The sequence below is a fragment of the Perca fluviatilis genome, chromosome 10 (assembly GCF_010015445.1).
Source record: "Perca fluviatilis chromosome 10, GENO_Pfluv_1.0, whole genome shotgun sequence".
In the NCBI taxonomy this organism is placed as follows: domain Eukaryota; kingdom Metazoa; phylum Chordata; class Actinopteri; order Perciformes; family Percidae; genus Perca; species Perca fluviatilis.
This window is the reverse complement of record NC_053121.1, coordinates 37,013,806-37,026,550: the sequence shown is the minus strand read 5'-3', so window position 1 is coordinate 37,026,550 and position 12,745 is coordinate 37,013,806.

The window sequence follows — 12,745 nt, the reverse complement described above, 5'->3', positions numbered from 1 at the left end:
AGGGGGAACGAGAGGGGGAGATGCCAGAGCAGGGGGAATGAGAGGGGGAAACACCAGAGCAGGGGGAATGAGAGGAGAGGGGAAACACCAGAGCAGGGGAATGAGAGGGGAAACACCAGAGCAGGGGAATGAGGGGAAACACCCAGAGCAGGGGGAATGAGAGGGGGAGATGCCAGAGCTGGGGAATGAGAGGGGAAACACCAGAGCAGGGGGAATGAGAGGGGAGACGCAGAGCAGGGGGGAATGAGAGGGAGATGCCAGAGCAGGGGGAACGAGAGGGGAGATGCCAGAGCAGGGGTGAGAGGAGGAGGGGAACCAGAGCAAGGGGGAATGAGAGGGGAGACGCAGAGCAGGGGGAATGGAGAGGGAAACACCAGAGCAGGGGGAACGAGAGGGGAGATGCCAGAGCAGGGGAAATGAGAGGGGGAGACAGAGCAGGGGGAATGAGAGGAGAGGGGGAAACACCAGAGCAGGGGGAATGAGAGGGGGAGACGTAGCAAAAGATATTCTGTAGCGGTGTAAATGTAGCCTGAGATAAAAAGAAGTTTTCTTTTTATGAATGATGAAGGTGGATGAAGTTATGTAAACATGACCCAAGATGGAATAAATCAGAATGTGTCTTTAATGGATCAGCGTGGAAAATGTTGTATAACTTCCCACCTATAAATTTATTACATTTATCAAACGGAGATGCTCAAATAGAGAAACATGCAGAGAGGAATTCGGCTAAGAAACGGCTTTAGAAAATGTTAAAAAGTCTTAAATGTAATTGACAAAATGCCACTTAAAGGACAAAAACTTCAGATACAGTATTAGGGGACCACTAAGGTCTATATAAAAGAGACTTCAGATACAGTATTAGGGGACCACTAAGGTCTATATAAAAGAGACTTCAGATACAGTATTAGGGGACCACTAAGGTCTATATAAAAGAGACTTCAGATACAGTATTAGGGGACCACTAAGGTCTATATAAAAGAGACTTCAGATACAGTATTAGGGGACCACTAAGGTCTATATAAAAGAGACTTCAGATACAGTATTAGGGGACCATTAAGGTCTATATAAAAGAGACTTCAGATACAGTATTAGGGGACCACTAAGGCCTATATAAAAGAGACTTCAGATACAGTATTAGGGGACCACTAAGGTCTATATAAAAGAGACTTCAGATACAGTATTAGGGGACCACTAAGGTCTATATAAAAGAGACTTCAGATACAGTATTAGGGGACCACTAAGGTCTATATAAAAGAGACTTCAGATACAGTATTAGGGGACCACTAAGGCCTATATAAAAGAGACTTCAGATACAGTATTAGGGGACCACTAAGGTCTATATAAAGAGACTTCAGATACAGTATTAGGGGACCACTAAGGTCTATATAAAGAGACTTCAGATACAGTATTAGGGGACCACTAAGGTCTATATAAAAGAGACTTCAGATACAGTATTAGGGGACCACTAAGGTCTATATAAAAGAGACTTCAGATACAGTATTAGGGGACCACTAAGGCCTATATAAAAGAGACTTCAGATACAGTATTAGGGACCACTAAGGCCTATATAAAAGAGACTTCAGATACAGTATTAGGGGACCACTAAGGTCTATATAAAGAGACTTCAGATACAGTATTAGGGGACCACTAAGGTCTATATAAATGAGACTTCAGATACAGTATTAGGGGACCACTAAGGTCTATATAAAGAGACTTCAGATACAGTATTAGGGGACCACTAAGGTCTATATAAAGAGACTTCAGATACAGTATTAGGGGACCACTAAGGCCTATATAAAAGCATCCAAAGAGCAGCATGTCATGGGACCTTTAATAGGATACCTGCTATGGCTAAGTTGGTTAGCAACAGACATCAAACTATTTTCATTATACCGCTATATCACATTTAACCAACCTGACATATCAACATCCTGGGCCTTTCTGTTTATATCTCTGCAGCCCTCAGATGAGAGGTCCTAGATAATTGGACATTCGGAAACTGATCTCATAAAGTGGCGCATGTATGACACGGCAATTCGTATGCCATTTTTGTGAGACGAATAATCGTTTTTTAGCGTGTTTATCAACAGCGTTCGGCCTCCATTGACCTATGTTACGTGTGACTTTTCGCCGTAGCGAGTAGTATGAAATGACGTTGAAATGTGTGCCGTTTATCAACCGTATTTAGTTTGTTTATTTTAAATTTTTTAAGCCTTCCCCCAATGTTTCTTTCCTAAACCCAACCCTTATTTTGTTCCTAAGGGTGTGACGTTGTGGTCACAGTGACAGTGGTTCCCAACCTGGGGTCCGGGCACCCCTCAGGGGGGCGGCAAAGATCACAGTGGGGGGCGCAAGTCTTTATCTGGTTTAAGGTTGAGGTAAAAAAAAAAATATATTTGCACATGTTAAAGAAATTATGATAATACACTAGAATGTATAATGTTTACAAAAGTCTGTATAAAAACTATGTATGTTTGTTCTCACTTAAAATTGTAGGCTGGCTACTTAGTATGGCCTTAACCTGGGACCCCTGCTGTCATCAGGTCAGCTGGTAGCTGTTAGCTGCTAGCTGCATCAAAACATCAAGACAAAAACATCAAAAAAGTGTCAAAAACATCATAAAAAGCAACAAAAACATCAAAAAAAGTGTCAAAAACATCATAAAAAGCAACAAAAACATCAAAAAAGTGTCAAAAACATCATAAAAAGCAACAAAAACATCAAAAAAAGCGACAAAAACATCAGAAAAAGTGTCAAAAAAGCGACAACCTCAAAAAAAGTGTCAAAAAAGCAACAGAAACGTAAAGAAAACGACAAAAACTTCAAAAAAGTGTAAAAAACATAAAAAAGCGACAAAAACATCAAAAAAAATATCAAAAACAGCGACAAAAAAAGTGAAAAAAATATCAAAATAACATCAAAAAAGCGACAAATATATCAAAAAAAGTGACAAAAATATCAAAATATCAAAAAAGCGACAAATATATCAAAAAAGTGACAAAAATATCAAAATAACATCATCCAAAAATGTGGGGAAAAGACAGATAGAAAGAGAGGATGAGAAGAGGGTTAGGAACAAAGATGTTGAAAGCAACAAAAAAGTGACAAAAATATCAAAATAACATCAAAAAAGCGACAAAAATATCAAAAAAAGTGACAAAAATATCAAAATAACATAAAAAAGCGACAAAAATATCAAAATAACATTAAAAAGCGACAAAAATATCAAAAAAAGCGACAAAAACATCAGAAAAAGTGTCAAAAACGCGACAAAAACATCAAAAAGTGACAAAAATATCAGAAAAGCGACAAAAACATCAGCAAAAGCGACAAAAACATCAGAAAGTGTCAAAAAAGCGACAAAAAAACGACAACAACCTCAAAAAAAGTGTCAAAAAACGACAAAAACATCAAAAAAAATTCAAAAAAGCTACACAAATATAAAAAAAGTGACAAAAATATATAAAAAAATTTCAAAAAAGCTACAAAAATATAAAACTACGAAAATATCAAAAAAGCTACAAAAATATGAAAATAACATCAAAAAACGCCAATAATATCAAAAAAAGCGACAAAAATATCAAAATAACATCAAAAAAGCGACAAAAATATCAAAAAAAGCGACAAAAACATCAGAAAAAGTGTCAAAAACGCAAAACATCAAAAAAGTGACAAAAATATCAGAAAAAGCGACAAAAATATCAAAATAACATCCAAAATGGGGAAAGACGATAAAAGAGAGAAAGAAGTAGGGAACAAAATGTTGAGCGAACAAAAGACAAAAATATCAAAATAACATCAAAAAGCGACAAAAACATCAAAAAAGTGACAAAATATCAAAATAACAGCGACAAAATATCAAAATAACATAAAAAGCGACAAAAATATCAAAAAGGAAAAAACATCAAAAGTGTCAAAACGCAACAAAAACATCAAAAAGTGACAAAAATATCAAAGGCGAATAATGACAAAAAGTGTCAAAAAAGGAACCACAACAACACAAAAAGGTCAAAAAACAAAAAAAAAAAACAAAAAAAAACAAAAAAAAATTAAAAAGCTACAAAAATAAAAAACTACGAAAATATCAAAAAGCCAAAAATATGAAAAAAAAAAAAGCAAAATAAAAAAAAATACAAAACATCAAAAAGTGACAAAAATATCAAAAAAAAAAAAAAAGCAACAAAAATATCAAAAACAAAGGACAAAAATATCAAAATAACACATAAAAAGCGACAAAAATACAAAAGGACAAAAACAAAACACAAAACGGCAAAATATCAAAATAACATCAAAAAGCGACAAAAATATCAAAAACGATAAAATATCAAAATAACATCAAAAAGCGGCAAAAATATAAAAGAAAGTGACAAAAATATCAAAATAACATCAAAAAAGCGACAAAAATATCAAAAAAAGTGACAAAAATATCAAAAAAACATCAAAAAAAGCGACAAAAATATCAAAATAACATCAAAAAAGCGACAAAAATATCAAAAAAACGTGATAAAAATATCAAAATAACATCAAAAAAGCGACAAAAGTATCAAAAAAGTGACAAAAATATCAAAATAACATCAAAAAAGCAACAAAAATATCAAAATAACATCAAAAAAGCGACAAAAATATCAAAAAAAGTGACAAAAATATCAAAATAACATCAAAAAAGCAACAAAAATATAAAAAAAAATGACAAAAATATCAAAAAAACGTGATAAAAATATCAAAATAACATCAAAAAAGCGACAAAAGTTTCAAAAAAAGTGACAAAAATATCAAAATAACATCAAAAAAGCAACAAAAATATCAAAATAACATCAAAAAAGCGACAAAAATATCAAAAAAAGTGACAAAAATATCAAAATAACATCAAAAAAGCAACAAAAATATAAAAAAAGTGACAAAAATATCAAAATAACATCAAAATAACATCAAAAAAGCGACAAATATATCAAAAAAAGCTACTCCCCCACTTGTTCGCTCTGCAAACGTTCAGTAGACCTATTTACATAAAGTTGCCAAAAGCTTTATCAACTTTTGAGGGAAACTTTTTCTTCCTTAAGCCGTCTCTAATCTCAGATGAGTAATTTAACAGTAAGCGAACAGGCAGAATGGGACCGCCGGCGTTGAAAAGAGGATAACGACCAGCAGGCGCCTCTCCTCCTGACCTGCGTGTGTTCGTGCTCGCCGGGCGCTTGTTCTGCTTGTCAGAGTCGGCATCCGATTGGCTGCAGCTGGTATTAAAGAGATCAGCGTATTTGCATGTCTCCACGATGGCTGCCTCGCTCGTCTCTCTCTGAGACGTTTCATTACCGAGTCCATCGCAGCCGCGCTGCTCCGGACACGCTAATTAAATTGTGCCACTTTGTTGAGCAGCGACTTCCGTTCATCTCCGCAGTGTGTCTGTCTGTCTGTCTGTCTGTCTGTCTGTCTCCCTAACCTGAAGACACAGACATACAGGTCAGACACCTGTCTGTCTGTCTGTCTGTCTGTCTGTCTCTCTCCCTCCCTCCCTATAGCCTGAAGACACTGACATACATGTCAGACACCTATCTATCTATCTATCTGTCTCCCTCCCTCCCTAACCTGAAGACACAGACATAGGTCAGAATCCTGTCTGTCTGTCTGTCTCTCTCCCTCCCTAGCCTGATGACACTGACATACAGGTCAGACACCTATCTATCTGTCTGTCTGTCTGTCTCCCTCCCTAACCTGAAGACACAGACATAGAGGTCAGAATCCTGTCTGTCTGTCTGTCTCCCTCCCTAACCTGAAGACACTGACATACAGGTCAGACACCTGTCTGTCTGTCTGTCTCTCTCCCTCCCTATAGCCTGAAGACACTGACATACAGGTCAGACACCTATCTATCTATCTGTCTGTCTGTCTCCCTCCCTAACCTGAAGACACAGACATACAGGTCAGACACCTGTCTGTCTGTCTGTCTCCCTCCCTAACCTGAAGACAGAGACATAGGTCAGAATCCTGTCTGTCTGTCTGTCTGTCTGTCTGTCTCTCTCCCTCCCTATAGCCTGAAGACACTGACATACATGTCAGACACCTATCTATCTATCTATCTATCTCCCTCCCTAACCTGAAGACACAGACATACAGGTCAGAATCCTGTCTGTCTGTCTGTCTGTCTCCCTCCCTCCCTAACCTGAAGACACAGACATAGGTCAGAATCCTGTCTGTCTGTCTGTCTCTCTCCCTCCCTAGCCTGATGACACTGACATACAGGTCAGACACCTATCTATCTGTCTGTCTGTCTGTCTCCCTCCCTAACCTGAAGACACAGACATAGAGGTCAGAATCCTGTCTGTCTGTCTGTCTCCCTCCCTAACCTGAAGACACTGACATACAGGTCAGACACCTGTCTGTCTGTCTGTCTCTCTCCCTCCCTATAGCCTGAAGACACTGACATACAGGTCAGACACCTATCTATCTATCTGTCTGTCTGTCTCCCTCCCTAACCTGAAGACACAGACATACAGGTCAGACACCTGTCTGTCTGTCTGTCTCCCTCCCTAACCTGAAGACAGAGACATAGGTCAGAATCCTGTCTGTCTGTCTGTCTCTCTCCCTCCCTATAGCCTGAAGACACTGACATACATGTCAGACACCTATCTATCTATCTATCTATCTATCTCCCTCCCTAACCTGAAGACACAGACATACAGGTCAGAATCCTGTCTGTCTGTCTGTCTGTCTGTCTGTCTGTCTGTCTGTCTCCCTCCCTAGCCTGAAGACACTGACATACAGGTCAGACACCTGTCTGTCTGTCTGTCTGTCTCTCTCCCTCCCTAGCCTGAAGACACAGCCATACAGGTCAGACACCTTACAGCTTTAGTTACTAGTTACTTTAGTTACTCCACTACATTCATCTGTTACAGCTTTAGTTACTAGTTACTTTAGTTACTCCACTACATTCATCTGTTACAGCTTTAGTTACTAGTTACTTTAGTTACTCCGCTACATTCATCTGGTACAGCTTTAGTTACTAGTTACTTTAGTTACTCCGCTACATTCATCTGTTCCAGCTTTAGTTACTAGTTACTTTAGTTACCGCTACATTCATCTGTTACAGCTTTAGTTACTAGTTACTTTAGTTACTCAACTACATTCATCTGTTACAGCTTTAGTTACTAGTTACTTTAGTTACTCAACTACATTCATCTGTTACAGCTTTAGTTACTAGTTACTTTAGTTACTCGCTACATTCATCTGGTACAGCTTTAGTTACTAGTTACTTTAGTTAATTCACATTCATCTGTTCCAGCTTTAGTTACTAGTTACTTTAGTTACTCCGCTACATTCATCTGTTATACTCGTTATTATAGTTACTTACATTCGCTACATCATCTGTTCCAGCTTTAGTTACTAGTTACTTTAGTATCGTACATCATCTGTTCCAGTTAGTTACTAGTTACTTTAGTTACCGCTACATTCATCTGTTACAGCTTTAGTTACTAGTTACTTCAGTTACTTCGCTACATTCATCTGTTACAGCTTTAGTTACTAGTTACTTTAGTTACTCTGCTACATTCATCTGTTACAGCTTTAGTTACTAGTTACTTTAGTTACTCCGCTACATTCATCTGTTCCAGCTTTAGTTACTAGTTACTTTAATTACTCCTACATTCATCTGTTACAGCTTTAGTTACTAGTTACTTTAGTTACTCTGCTACATTCATCTGTTACAGCTTTAGTTACTAGTTACTTTAGTTACTCCGCTACATTAATCTGTTACAGTTTTAGTTACTAGTTACTTTAGTTACTCTGCTACATTCATCTGTTACAGCTTTAGTTACTAGTTACTTTAGTTACTCCACTACATTCATCTGTTCCAGCTTTAGTTACTTTAGTTCATCTGTTACAGCTTTAGTTACTTTAGTTCATCTGTTACAGCTTTAGTTACTTAGTTACCCTTCACATCATCTCTTACAGCTTTAGTTACTAGTTACTTTAGTTACCCTACATTCATGTTACAGCTTAGTTACTAGTTACTTTAGATCGCTTACATTCATCTGTTCCAGCTTTTAGTTACTAGTTACTTTAGTTAATTCACACATTCATCTGTAACAGCTATAGTTACTATTTAGTTACTTAGCTCACATTCATCTGTTAACAGCTATAGTTACTAGTTACTTTAGTTACTCACTACATTCATCTGTTCCAGTTTTAGTTACTAGTTACTTTAGTTATCTGCTACATTCATCTGTTACAGCTTTAGTTACTAGTTACTTTAGTTAATCTCACATATTCATCTGTTACAGCTTTGCGTTCAGTTACAGCTTTAGTTACTAGTTACTTTAGTTAATTCTACATTCATCTGTAACAGCTTTAGTTACTAGTTACTTTAGTTACTCGCTACATTCATCTGTTCCAGTTTTAGTTACTAGTTACTTTAGTTAACTCACTACATTCATCTCTTACAGCTTTAGTTACTAGTTACTTTAGTTACTTCGCTACATTCATGTTACAGCTTCAGTTACTTGTTACTTTAGTTATCTTTACATTCATCTGTTCCAGTTTTAGTTACTAGTTACTTTAGTTATCTCACTATATCTTCATCTGTTACAGCTTTAGTTACTAGTTACTTTAGTTACTCTACATTCATCTGTAACAGCTATAGTTACTAATTACTTTAGTTACTGCTTACATTCATCTGTACAGTTTTAGTTACTAGTTGCTTTAGTTAATTCCTTACATTCATCTGTTAGCAGCTTTAGTTACTAGTTACTTTAGTTACTCCGCTACATTCATCTGTAACAGCTGTAGTTACTAGTTACTTTAGTTAATTCACATTCATCTGTTCCAGTTTTAGTTACTAGTTACTTTAGTTACTAACTATATTCATCTGTTACAGCTTTAGTTACTAGTTACTTTAGTTACTCCACTACATTCATGTTACAGCTTTAGTTACTAGTTACTTTAGTTACTTGCTACATTCATCTGTTACAGCTTTAAGTTACTAGTTACTTTAGTTATCTGCCACATTCATCTGTTACAGCTTTAGTTACTAGTTACTTTAGTTACTCCCCATTCATCTGTTCCAGCTTTAGTTACTTTAGTTACTTTAGTTCATCTGTTACATTATTTAGTTAAAGATACCTAGCTTTAGTTGTTACTACCCTACATGATACTTTTACTAATCTAACCTGTTACAGCTTTAGTTACTAGTTACTTTATTCTCTAACAACCACTTGTACTAGTCTTTACCTATAACCTACCTTTAGTTACTATACTTTTAATTACACTACCATTTATTATTACAGTTACTATTCTATTAATTACATTATCTGTTAAGCTTATTGTTAACAATGTTACAGTTTAGTACTAGTTACTTTAGTTATTCATCTTACACTTTAGTTACTAGTTAATCTACTGTACCATCTTTAGTTACTAGTCTTTATTATCTATTACTAGTCTCTACATTATCTGTTACAGTTTTAGTTACTAGTTACTTTAGATCTACTACATTCATCTGTTACAGCTTTAGTTACTAGTTACTTTAGTTAATCCAACATTCATCTGTTCCAGCTTTTAGTTACTTTAGTTACTTATTCATCTGTTACAGTTTTAGTTACTAGTTACTTTAGTTACTCCTTACATTCATCTGTTCCAGTTTTAGTTACTAGTTACTTTAGTTACTCCACTACTTCATCTGTTACAGCTTTAGTTATTAGTTACTTTTAGTTACTCCATACATTCACCTGTAACAGCTTTAGTTACTAGTTACTTTAGTTACCTGCTACATTCACCTGTTCCAGCTTTAGTTACTAGTTACTTACTCTCTACATCATCTGTTCCAGTTTTAGTTACTAGTTACTTTAGTTATCTGCTACATTCATCTGTTCCAGCTTTAGTTACTAGTTACTTTAGTTACCTCGCTACATTCATCTGTTCCAGCTTTAGTTACTAGTTACTTTAGTGACTCCGCTACATTAATCTGTTACAGCTTTAGTTACTAGTTACTTTAGTTACTCCACTATATTCATCTGTTACAGCTTTAGTTACTAGTTACTTTAGTTACTCCACTATATTCATCTGTTACAGCTTTAGTTACTAGTTACTTTAGTTACTCCGCTACATTCATCTGTTACAGCTTTAGTTACTAGTTACTTTAGTTAATTCGCTACATTCACTGTTACAGCTTTAGTTACTAGTTACTTTAGTTACTCCTACATTCATTGTTACAGCTTTAGTTACTAGTTACTTTAGTTACTCCGCTACATTCATCTGTTCCAGTTTTAGTTACTAGTTACTTTAGTTACTCCACTATATTCATCTGTTACAGCTTTAGTTACTAGTTACTTTAGTTACTCCGCTACATTCATGTTACAGCTTTAGTTACTAGTTACTTTAGTTACTCTGCTATATTCATCTGTTACAGCTTTAGTTACTAGTTACTTTAGTTACTCCGCTACATTCATGTTACAGCTTTAGTTACTAGTTACTTTAGTTACTCTGCTACATTCATCTGTTACAGCTTTAGTTACTAGTTACTTTAGTTACTCTGCTACATTCATCTGTTCCAGCTTTAGTTACTAGTTACTTTAGTTACTCCGCTACATTCATCTGTTCCAGCTTTAGTTACTTTAGTTACTTTAGTTCATCTGTTACAGTTTTAGTTACTAGTTACTTTAGTTACTCCGCTACATTCACCTGTTCCAGCTTTAGTTACTAGTTACTTTAGTTACTCCGCTACATTCATCTGTTCCAGTTTTAGTTACTAGTTACTTTAGTTACTCCGCTACATTAATCTGTTCCAGTTTTAGTTACTAGTTACTTTAGTTACTCCACTATATTCATCTGTTACAGCTTTAGTTACTAGTTACTTTAGTTACTTTAGTTCATCTGTTCCAGCTTTAGTTACTAGTTACTTTAGTTACTCCGCTACATTCATCTGTTCCAGTTTTAGTTACTAGTTACTTTAGTTACTCCACTATATTCATCTGTTACAGCTTTAGTTACTAGTTACTTTAGTTACTCCACTATATTCATCTGTTACAGTTTTAGTTACTAGTTGCTTTAGTTACTCCGCTACATTCATCTGTTACAGCTTTAGTTACTAGTTACTTTATTTACTAGTTACTTTAGTTACTAGTTACATGTAGTTTATAAACCTGATTCTAAAGTAAACTAGCCGACAAACGTAACGGACTACAAGTCACGCTGAGATGATGAGACCGTTAAAGACACAACTGGTTGGACCCTTTACTCTTTCTACTGCAGGTTTAATACAGGTATTAGTACTTTTACTGCAGGTTTAATACTGGTATTAGTACTTTTACTGCAGGTTTAATACTGGTATTAGTACTTTTACTGCAGGTTTAATACTGGTATTAGTACTTTTACTGCAGGTTATAATACTGGTATTAGTACTTTTACTGCAGGTTTAATACCGGTAATAGTACTTTTACCGCAGGTTTAATACTGGTAAGTAAGTACTTTTACTGCAGGTTTAATACTGGTATTAGTACTTTACTGCAGGTTTAATACTGGTAATAGTACTTTTACTGCAGGTTTAATACTGGTATTAGTACTTTTACTGCAGGTTTAATACTGGTATTAGTACTTTTACTGCAGGTTTAATACTGGTAATAGTACTTTTACTGCAGGTTTAATACTGGTATTAGTACTTTTACTGCAGGTTTAATACTGGTATTAGTACTTTTACTGCAGGTTTAATACTGGTAATAGTACTTTTACTGCAGGTTTAATACTGGTATTAGTACTTTTACTGCAGGTTTAATACTGGTATTAGTACTTTTACTGCAGGTTTAATACTGGTATTAGTACTTTTACTGCAGGTTTAATACTGGTATTAGTACTTTTACTGCAGGTTTAATACTGGTATTAGTACTTTTACTGCAGGTTTAATACTGGTATTAGTACTTTTACTGCAGGTTTAATACTGGTATTAGTACTTTTACTGCAGGTTTAATACTGGTATTAGTACTTTTACTGCAGGACAGACAGGCAGGGAAACTAAACTCAGAGTCCATGTTTGGATCCTTTCCAGTTTCTAAAATGGATTTTTCTGCATCGTGTAATTTTACTTTTAATACTTTAAGCAAATTGTTTAAAAACGTTTTTTTTCTCGCTTTTTTCAAAGATTTTGCTGCCTTTTTGTCGCTTTTCTTTAGCTTTTCTGTCAGTTTTTTGTCGCCTTTTTCGCTGCCTTTCTGTTGCCTTTTTGTCGCCTTTTTCACTTCCTTTTTGTTGCCTTTCTGTCGCCTTTTTGGCGCCTTTTTATTACCAAGGTGTAATTTTGTGGGGGGGGGGGGAGGGTTGAGATCTTCAGATGGATTGAAAACAGCGACGAAACCTTCCAAAAAAATGTCAGAAAAAGAACTCGAAAAAGGCGCCAAAACATAAAAAAAAATTGTCGAACCCCCCCCTGGAAATTGCCCAGTTTTCATTATTGGGGGAGTTGTAACCCCCTATCCCCCCCCCATTATTACAACTATGACTTTAACTACAGTTTCCTGATGATACTTACAGACCTTTCCTGAAGTCACATTTTCACTGCAGGAGTTTACTGTAACAGAGTATTTAACGAGGTGGTATTATAGTACTTTTACTATATCTACTATATCTTACTATACTATCCTTTTTTTAGTAAAGGATCTGAATACTTGTAAATGTACAACAAAGAGAGACAGAAACAGAGAAATGAAGTGAAACCAGAAACACAAATTAATAAAGACCAGCGCAGCGTTCACTGCATAGACAGAGACGA